This window comes from Rutidosis leptorrhynchoides, chromosome 7 (assembly GCF_046630445.1).
Source record: "Rutidosis leptorrhynchoides isolate AG116_Rl617_1_P2 chromosome 7, CSIRO_AGI_Rlap_v1, whole genome shotgun sequence".
NCBI lineage: Eukaryota > Viridiplantae > Streptophyta > Magnoliopsida > Asterales > Asteraceae > Rutidosis > Rutidosis leptorrhynchoides.
Genome location: NC_092339.1, coordinates 351,878,619 through 351,889,999, shown reverse-complemented (window position 1 = coordinate 351,889,999; position 11,381 = coordinate 351,878,619).

Genomic DNA, 11,381 nt, shown 5'->3' with positions numbered 1-11,381 from the left:
GATGTGCTGGAGACTCTTGTGATCGGTGAAGATAGTGCTCTTAGTTCCATACAAATAATGTCTCCACAATTTGAGTGCAAAGACAACGGCTCCAAGTTCAAGATCATGTGTAGTGTAGTTCCGCTCGTGAATCTTCAATTGGCGGGAGGCATAGGCAATAACCTTTGATCGTTGCATCAGTACACAACCAAAACCACTCTTCGATGCATCGCAATAAACAACAAAGTCGTCACTGCCTTCAGGAAGTGATAGGATAGGTGCGGAGGTTAACTTCTTCTTCAAAGTTTGGAATGCTGATTCGTGTGTGGGTTCCCAAATGAACTTCTTGCCCTTGTGAGTCAGTGCGGTCAAAGGACGCGCAATCAGAGAAAATCCTTCGATAAACCTTCGATAATAACCGGCGAGACCTAGAAATTGGCGAATATGCGTTGGAGTAGTGGGGGTCTCCCACTTGCTGATGGCTTCAATCTTGGCGGGATCAACTTTGATACCCTGGTCGCTCACAACATGACCCAAAAACTGTACTTCCTTCAACCAAAATTCGCACTTGGAGAATTTGGCATAAAGTTGCTCTTGTCTTAAGAGTTCAAGCACTAGCCGAAGGTGTTGCTCATGTTCTTCTTCGCTCTTAGAGTAGATGAGGATATCATCTATGAAGACGATAACAAACTTATCCAAGTAAGGCTTGCAGACACGATTCATGAGATCCATGAACACGGCAGGGGCATTTGTCAAACCGAATGGCATCACGAGGAACTCATAATGACCATAACGGGTCCTGAATGCAGTTTTCATCACGTCACTTTCCTTCACCCTCAGCTGGTGATATCCGGATCGCAAATCGATCTTTGAATAAACGCTCGATCCTTGTAGTTGATCAAAAAGATCATCAATTCGTGGAAGAGGATATCGATTCTTGATAGTCAATTTGTTGAGTTCACGGTAGTCGATACACATACGGAAGGATCCATCCTTCTTCTTTACAAACAACACAGGTGCGCCCCAAGGCGAGAAGCTTGGTTGGATAAACCCTCGATCTAATAGCTCTTGTAGTTGACTCTGTAATTCTTGCATCTCGGAAGGTGCGAGTCTATAAGGTGCGCGAGCTACAGGTGCAGCTCCTGGCACTAAGTCAATCTGAAACTCTACTGCTCTCTGCGGCGGTAATCCAGGCAATTCCTTTGGGAAGACATCAGAAAATTCGTTCACAATTCGAACGTCATTCACGTTCTTCACCTCAGTTTCTACCGCTTTCACATGTGCTAGGACAGCAAAGCGTCCCTTCTTCATAATCTTTTGCGCTTTCACGCAACTAATGAGGTTCAACTTCGAGGTACATCTCTCTCCATAGATAACCAGTGGTTCGCCATCTCCTTGTGGTATGCGAAGTGCTTTATCTCCACAGATAACATCGACCTTTATCTTGCTCAACCAATCCATACCGACGATCACGTCAAAACTTCCCAGTTTGATAGGTATCAAATCAATTTCGAAATCTGCACCAGCTATGTTGATAATAGCTCCACGACTAATATGGTCAACCTTTTCAAGTTTTCCATTGGCGACCTCGACAAGCATACTTTCCTTCAAAGGAACTAACGACCAATCTAACTTATCACAAAAATGTCTACACACATAGCTCCTATCGGCACCAGTATCGAATAGGACAGAAGCTAAAAGATTGTTGATTTTGAATATACCTGTTACCAAGTCGGGGTTGTCGCGTGCATCTCTTGCATTAACATTGAAGGCTCTAGCACGTGGTGGTCCGCCATCCTTACGCTTGTTAGGACACTCGTTTCTGAAATGGCCCGTCTTTCCACATTCATAACACTTCTTAGGCCCATTGTTGTTGTGGTTTGGCTTCACATTCAAAGTGGTAACCTTGCAATCCTTGCCAACATGTCCAGATCGTTGGCACTTCTCACAGATAACATTGCAATACCCAGTGTGGTGCTTGTAGCACCTATTGCATTGTGGTAAGGTTCCTTTGTAGTTCGGATTGGTGCGGTTGTTGTTGTTGGGGTTGGTGTTGTTGTTGTGCATGTTGTTGTTTTGCCTGAACCCTTCATGTCGTTTTGCCGGGTTTTGATCATAGTTCCTACCCCTGTTGTTGTTGTGGTTGTTGTCCCATTTCCTCTTTTCACCACTAACAGTTTCAAACTTAGCCTTCTCCGGCTCGTCAAGGATGATTTGATTCAAGAGAGTATGCGCCATGCGCATTGCTTCGGGAACACTTGGTGGCTTGGATGAGGTAACATTACCCTTGATGGACTTAGGAAGTCCCGAGAAGTATTTCTCCAAACGCTTAAATTCGGGGGTGACCATGGTTGGACACATAAGAGCCAATTCCAAAAACCTACGGTTGTAGCTGTTAAGGTCGTTCCCTACGGTTTTCAATTGCATAAATTCGATTTCCATCTTTTGAATCTCGGTTCTCGGACAGTATTCCTCGATCATAGCACATTTAAATTCTTCCCAAGGCGTAGCATACGCCTCATCAATTCCTTGCGCTTGGGCCATGGTATTCCACCATGTAAGCGCGCCATCAGAAAGTGTGCAAGATGCAAATTTCGTTTTGTTAGCCTCAGAACAATTGCTAACCCTGAATACCGATTCCAACTTTTCGAACCATCTGGTGAGACCGACGGGTCCCTCAGTGCCATTGAAGTAGTGTGGCTTTCAGCTTTGAAATTCCTTGTAAGTACACCCATCTCGAACGACAGGTGGATTGACAGGCGGTGGTGGTGGAGCTTGGGGTTGTCTTTCAGCTAGTGCAGCAGCGACTCGCTCGTTAATCATTTCCTCAATTTGTGCCGCGGTGGGGATAGATCTCCCGTTGGCCATGATGTTCTATACAATCATTTTGACTCAAGTCAAAATCCATTATGCAAATAATAATAGTACATTATATAACAACCAACATGAAAACAGCACAACACATGTTGATTAAATAACGCAAGTAGATATAAGTACCACAAAACCATGAGATGATAACGTAAATAGAACACTTGCGCAAGAAGTAAGCAACACAAATTCCATTCATTAATGATAATAAGTTCATACATTACAATAAGTTCGTACATTACATAAGTGAAATATGAAATTACAAAAGAAATTACAATACAGAATCTAGTACTAAGTCCTACGGCGATGGTGGGTACAAGATGTCCAAAACATGAGTCAACTGCTCCTCGAGCTCAGTAACTCGAGTCTGGAGAATCTCAATCTCCCGCCTCATTTCCTCATTAGAGGAAGATGGTGGGGCAGGTGGTGCTGGCGGTGCAGGTGGAGCCGGTGGTGCTGAAGTGGATGGTCCGGCTCTGGGTGGAGACGGTAATATCTGTGGGTCGGCGGGGTACGGCACCAGCCGTTTACGAGCAGTGATCCTACGACGCCGACCATAAGCGTCAGTGACAGTACGACCAGGAATTATGCCAGCGAAGCGATACCGCTTCTTCGGCGGGGTAGAAGGTGCCTGAATCGGTCGGTCAGCGGGATCCTCCTCATCACTGGAGTCGTCAGATGAGGTGTCGTCTGAAGAAGCATCGGTGGAAGAACCATCGTCTGAATCATGCGGTGGTGGCGCGGGTGGCTCAACATATCCGAAAGCGGCCAACATCTGTCGGTGTCGGCCTGGCGTAATCACGGCTAAGCAGCCGTCGGCAGTGCGTCGGCAAGGTGTGTGCCAGTGATTACGGAAGGGACCTTCCCCGAACTCCGCGGGGATCTCCATGCCACCAATGCGAGCCAGTTGCCTCGGGGGTCTGGAAGAAGACGCCGAGATAGGCACACTAGAGCTAGCTCCAGAACTAGAGGCGCCGGGGTCGCCAGTGGGTGTCGGGGCCGGAATGTCGGCAGCAGCAGCAGCAGCAATAGGTGCAGCAGTGGGTGGAACAACGGGGCCTGAGCCGCTCGGGATGTCAGCAGGTGGAACGTCCGACATCTGAACAAGGAAAAATAAATTTTCCATGTCAGTATGTCATAAAGCAAGCAAATAATAGGCCAACAGTTTAAATCATGTATAACAATAAGTAGCATGGCAATATCAGTAATCGTACGAAACTAGCATGCAATCGAAAGCAAGTAATAGCATGCAGTAGTGAAATCACGTAGTAGCATACGGCATATAGCAGTAACAGTAAGCAGCAGCATGCAGTAAGTTCAGCGGAAACAAGTAAACCAACAAGTTGTAGATTAGCCCTATTAGTGAATCCTACTCGGGTCGGTCTTAGACTCACTAATGCATCCTAATTCCCTACAACCAATGCTCTGATACCAAATGTGACGCCCCGTACTAAATCATCATGTACGGACCATCATCAACAGGATCATTACAAGGTTAAGTACTATATGCGCTTTAAAAACAGAGTTTGCATTCATTAATAAAAGTGACGTCATAACATACGTCAATTGTTTTACAAATCAAAAGTATGCTTCACTAAGTAGAAGCATTAAATAAGTGTACGTGACCATAAAGCTCGTTACATAACATAAGTTCATAAGTAAAAAGTTTGAATGCAACATAAGTAGTCATGCGATAACAACTCTAGGCAGCGGGTTCTACAGCACGACTAGTAAGATAGCGGAAGCGACTTCAAGCACCTGAGAAAATACATGCTTAAAAAGGTCAACACAAAGGTTGGTGAGCTATAGTTTAAGTATAACAGTAATGTAAGTAGGCCACGAGATTTCAGTGCTACAACGAGCGTTTCAAAAGTATGTAAAAGTATATGCTTAACCGTGGGCACCCGGTAACTAACTTAACGTTTAATGTACCCCCTTAAAGTGCACTTGGAAAGTGCGTATAACCTCGAAGTATTAAACACTCGTTAAATGCTAGCACTACTAGCCCGAGTGGGGATGTCAAACCCTATGGATCCATATCTAAGATTCGCGTTCACGGTTCAAAAACCAATGATTAAACGTTACCGAGCTAAAGGGAATGTTTATGCCGTTGTATAACCCACACATATATATAGTTTAAGTACTCGTGCCTAGTATGTAAAACATAAAATCCGCATGCATTCTCAGTTCCCAAAATAAGTTAAAGTAAAAAGGGAATGCTATAACTCACAATGATTAGTAGTAATGGTAAGGTAGTAGTCGGAAAGTGGTGTGCAAGTAACGGTCCAAACGTCCTCAACCTAAGTCAAATAGCACTAAGTCAATAAGTCGTCTCAAAAGGTTTACAAGTACGTAATTAAGGTCATAAGGGTCATCATCAATCATCATTAAACAAAAGGTAACAAGTAAGACTCGTTTATGAAAGTCGTTTAAAACAAAGGCTGACTTCGGTCAGTCACCACAGCCTCTTCCCTTACTGAATTAAGGTGAGACCAGTGGTCATGGCTCCGTCTACGTGTCCCTTAAGTGTGGTAAAATTTACAGAAGCAAACTCGTCTTGGTTTGACCGTGGCGACGGTCTAAGTGCGAGTAGGTCAGAAATTTCTGCACAACGTTAAAGGACATGGTAACGATCGGAGGACCATAAATCCTAAACCGTAACTCGGATTAAGACGAGTCCTATATGAAAAGTTATCTACTCGAAAAGTTCTATCTAAAAACCAAGGTTAGAACAGCCCAGGTCTACTGGTCTGTTCCAGAAGCATCAGGTCAGTAGGTTTTGGACAGAACAGTGGGTTTTGGAGAGTTCCGGTTGTCTCGGTGCTTGATGTTCATCACGGTTCTCATTCTTGATGAGTATAGCTTCAAGTGTACAACTCGTTGATGTGTTAACATCATTTTGACCAAGGTTTGTCCATCATAACTCAAGTGCAAGTGTTGTAAGTGTTTGATGAACCAAGGTTACATCAAGGCTTAGTTTCAACACTTACATGAACTTTAGAAGTAAAAACAAGTTATAAACTTAAATCAACAACTAGTAAAGTGTATGTAAGCTTTATAGCTTTTGTTTATGGCAAATTTAGAAGACCATAAGCTAGATAACTTAGATCTTTCAAAGGTATTTGAAGTTGTAACTAGTAAGTTACACTTCCATGTTCTTGAAACTTAATAGTTAACTTTTAAGTTCAAGAAGATTATGAGATCAAGTCTAACTTGTAGTTCTTGACCAACAAACCAACAAACAAGTAATTTAAGTGCATGAAGTAAAGAAACAAGTTAATTAAACAAGTAATTAGTTCAAGTGTTGCTCATACTTTAAAGATTCAACCAAAGTTGATCTTTAAGCAAAGTAAACTTTAAGTTTACTTCCATGACTTACAAGTATGATTTTAACAACAAAGAACTCATAATCTTTGAAACAAATAAAGTAGAAAACTAAATAAACAAGAAAATGATTCATAGTTGCTCATACTTTTAAAGATTCAACCCAAGTTGATCTTTAAGTGAAGTAACTTCAAAGTTACTTCAAGAACTACAAGTAATGAGTTTATACAACTATGAACTTCAATTCTTTGAAACAAAATATGTAGAACATAACTAGATAGATTATGTTCTTGAATGTTCTTGTTGTAACAAGAAAAAGATGAAGAAATCAAACTAGTAAGTTTGTTCTTGTAACATGAAAGTAAGTAAGTAAACAACTTAGTAACTTACAAGTAATTAACTTTAAACAAGAACAAGTAACAAAAGCTTTAACAACAAAGATTGATGATGATTAAAGGGGGACTAGGCCACGGTTTTGGTTGGAGAAAAAGAAGAGAAAATGTTTCAAGTTACTTACAAAGAAGATAGAAAACCTTGAGAGAAAATGAGAGAAAGTTGTAAGTGTTTTGTGTGTGTTTTGAAATGAGAGAAAACAAGTGATGAAATGATAAGGTAAAATGAAACAAAAATGACCCATAAGCCTCCTAAGGCCGACGGTCAAGATGCTTGGGAGGGGGAAGAGAGTTGCTTGTTGGTCACTAGCTTGTAAAGATGATTAAAGTTGGATAATAAGGTGGTGTTCATGGGGATTATGGCAACTAGATTCCATTTCCAAGCTAACCATCTAGTTTAAGTTCAAGTATCATACTTACATGTAAACATGGACTAGATTAATCCATAATATAAGTAGGGTGGGCTTACACTAGTCCATTAACACTTAAAAGGCCCAAGTTGCAAGTAGTTAGCAAGTAATCCAATAAAAGTCCATCTTAAGCCCAAGTAACTAACTAAAAGCCTTAGTTAATTAAAATGATTAATAAAATTAATCATGAATGTAAATAATATCTTAAAATATTATTCGTGCAAGTTCCGGGTGTCACAAAGACATTTCGGGCATTTAAAGTTCAAGTACGGGCAATCAAAGCAACATGTAAATGTAATAACATACATTCGATTAATCACACGTATTAATAATAATAATTATTAATAAATAACGTTGGAAAAACCAGGGTCGTTACATATTTGATCAACTACAAGGCTCGTCGGTTTATTCGAAGATCGATTTACGTTCTGGATATCACCAAATGCGGCTGAAAGAGGATGACATTCTAAAGACTGCTTTTAGGACGCGTTACGGTCATTACGATTTTATGGTTATGCCGTTTGGATTGACTAACGCACCAGCTGTGTTCATGGACCTCATGAACCGAGTGTGTGGGCCATATCTCGACAAGTTTGTCATTGTTTTCATTGATGACATACTTATTTACTCGAAGAATGATCAAGAGCACGAAGAACATTTGAGAAAAGTGCTAGAGTTGCTGAGAAAAGAAAAACTGTACGCTAAGTTTTCAAAGTGTGCATTTTGGTTGGAAGAAGTTCAATTCCTCGGTCATATAGTGAACAAAGAAGGTATTCAGGTGGATCCAGCAAAGATTGAAACCGTTGAAAAGTGGGAAACCCCGAAAACTCCGAAACACATACGCTAATTTTTAGGGCTAGCTGGTTATTACAGGAGATTCATCCAAGATTTTTCCAAAATAGCAAAACCCTTGACTGCATTAACGCATAAAGGGAGGAAATTTGAATGGAAGGATGAACAAGAAAAAGCGTTTCAATTGTTGAAGAAAAAGTTAACTACGACACCTATATTGTCATTACCTGAAGGGAATGATGATTTTGTGATATATTGTGACGCCTCAAAGCAAGGTCTCGGTTGTGTATTAATGCAATGAACGAAAGTAATTGCTTATGCATCTAGACAATTGAAGATTCACGAGAAGAATTATACGACGCATGATTTGGAATTAGGCGCGGTTGATTTTGCATTAATGACTTAGAGGCACTACTTATATGGGGTTAAAAGTATTATATATACTGACCACAAAAGTCTTCAACACATATTTAATCTGAAACAACTGAACATGAGGCAGCGCAGATGGATTGAATTGTTGAATGATTACGACTTTGAGATTCGTTATCACCCGGGGAAGGCAAATGTGGTAGCCGACGCCTTGAACAGAAAGGACAGAGAACCCATTCGAGTAAAAGCTACGAATATAATGATTCATACTAGCCTTACTACTCAAATAAAGGAGGCGCAACAAGGAGTTTTAAAAGAGAGAAATTTAAAGGATGAAATACCCAAAGGATCGGAGAATCATCTTAATATTCGGGAAGATGGAACCCGGTATAGGGCAGAAAGGATCTGGGTACCAAAATTTGGAGATATGAGAGAAAAGGTACTTAGAGAAGCTCATATAACCAGATACTCAATACATCCTGGAACTGGGAAGATGTACAAGGATCTCAAGAAACATTTTTGGTGGCCTGGTATGAAAGACAATGTTGCTAAATACGTAGGAGAATGTTTGACGTGTTCTAAGGTCAAAGCTGAGCATCAGAAACCATCAGGTCTACTTCAACAACCCAAAATCCCAGAATGGAAATGGGAAAACATTACCATGGATTTCATCACTAAATTGCCAAGGACTGCAAGTGGTTTTGATACTATTTGGGTAATAGTTGATCGTCTCACCAAATCAGCACACTTCCTGCCAATAAGAGAAGATGACAAGATGGAGAAGTTAGCACGACTGTATTTGAAGGAAGTCGTCTCCAGATATGGAATACCAATCTCTATTATCTCTGATAGGGATGGCAGATTTATTTCAAGATTCTGGCAGACATTACAGCAAGCATTAGGAACTCGTCTAGACATGAGTACTGCCTATCATCCACAAACTGATGGGCAGAGCGAAAGGATGATACAAACGCTTGAATACATGCTACGAGCATGTGTTATTAATTTCGGAAACAGTTGGGATCGACATCTACCGTTAGCAGAATTTTCCTACAGCAACAGCTACCATTTAAGCATTGAGATGACGCCGTTTGAAGCACTTTATGGTAGAAAGTGCAGGTCTCCGATTTGTTGGAGTGAAGTGGGGGATAGACAGATTACGGGTCCGGAGATAATACAAGTAACTACCGAGAAGATCATCCAAATTCAACAACGGTTGAAAACCGCCCAAAGTCGACAAAAGAGCTACGCCGACATTAAAAGAAAAGATATAGAATTTGAAATTGGAGAGATGGTCATGCTTAAGGTTGCACCTTGGAAAGGCGTTGTTCGATTTGGTAAATGAGGGAAATTAAATCCAAGGTATATAGGACCATTCAAGATTATTGATCGTGTCGGACCAGTAGCTTACCGACTTGAATTACCACAACAACTCGCGGCTGTACATAACACTTTCCACATCTCAAATTTGAAGAAATGTTTTGCTAAAGAAGATCTCACTATTCCGTTAGACGAAATCCAAATCAACGAAAAACTTCAATTCGTCGAAGAACCCGTCAAAATAATGGATCGTGAGGTTAAAAGACTTAAGCAAAATGAGATACCAATTGTTAAAGTATGATGAAATGCTCATAGAGGACCCGAGTTCACCTGGGAATGAGAAGATCAGATGAAGAAGGAATACCCGCACTTATTTTCAGAAGATACGTCAACACCTCCAACTGCTTAAAATTTCGGGACGAAATTTATTTAACGGGTAGGTACTGTAGTGACCCGAACTTTTCCATGTTTATATATATTAAATGAAATTTTTATTTACATGATTAAGTGTTTCCAACATGTTAAGCAATCAAACTTGTTAAGACTTGATTAATTGAAATAGGTTTCATATAGACAATTGACCACCCAAGTTGACCGGTGATTCACGAACGTTAAAACTTGTAAAAACTATATGATGACATATATATGATTATATATATAGTTAAAATGATATTATGATAAGTAAGTATCTCATTAGGTATTTTAACAATGAGTTATATACATAAAATTGAGTTTATTGAATTAAGAAACTCGAAACGATATATATAACGATTATCGTTATAACAACGTCTTACTAAATACATATGAATCATATTAAGATATTGATACACTATGTTTAATCATGATAAATGATAAGTAAACATGTCATTAAGTGTATTAACAATGAACTACATATGTAAAAACAAGACTACTAACTTAATGATTTCGAAACGAGACATATATGTAACGATTATCGTTGTAACAACATTTAACTGTATATATATCATAATAAGATATATTAATATATCATAATATCATGATAATGTAATAATTTAACATCTCTTTAGATATAATAAATAATGGGTTAACAACATTTAACAAGATCGTTAACCTAAAGGTTTCAAAACAACATTTACATGTAAGGACTAACGATGACTTAACGACTCAGTTAAAATGTATATACATGTAGTGTATTAATATGTATTCATACACTTTTGAAAGACTTCAAGACACTTATCAAAATACTTCTACTTAACAAAAATGCTTACAATTACATCCTCGTTCAGTTTCATCAACAATTCTACTCGTATGCACCCGTATTCGTACTCGTACAATACACAGCTTTTAGATGTATGTACTATTGGTATATACACTCCAATGATCAACTCTTAGCAGCCCATGTAAGTCACCTAACATATGTGGGAACCATCATTTGGAAACTAGCATGAAATATCTCATAAAATTACAAAAATATTAGTAATCATTCATGACTTATTTACATGTAAACAAAATTACACATCCTTTATATCTAATTCATATACCAATGACCAAAAACACCTACAAACACTTTCATTCTTTATTTTATTCATCTAATTGATCTCTCTCAAGTTCTATCTTCAAGTTCTAAGTGTTCTTCATAAATTCTATAAGTTCTAGTTTCATAAAATCAAGAATACTTCCAAGTTTGCTAGCTTACTTCCAATCTTGTAAAGTGATCATCCAACCTCAAGAAATCTTTCTAATACAAGGTAATATTCATATTCAAACTTTGATTCAATTTCTATAACTATAACAATCTTATTTCGAGTGGAAATCTTACTTGAACTTGTTTTCGTGTCATGATTCTGCTTCAAGAACTTTCAAGCCATCCAAGGATCCTTTGAAGCTAGATCTATTTTTCTCATTTCCAGTAGGTTTATCCACAAAACCTGAGGTAGTAATGATGTTC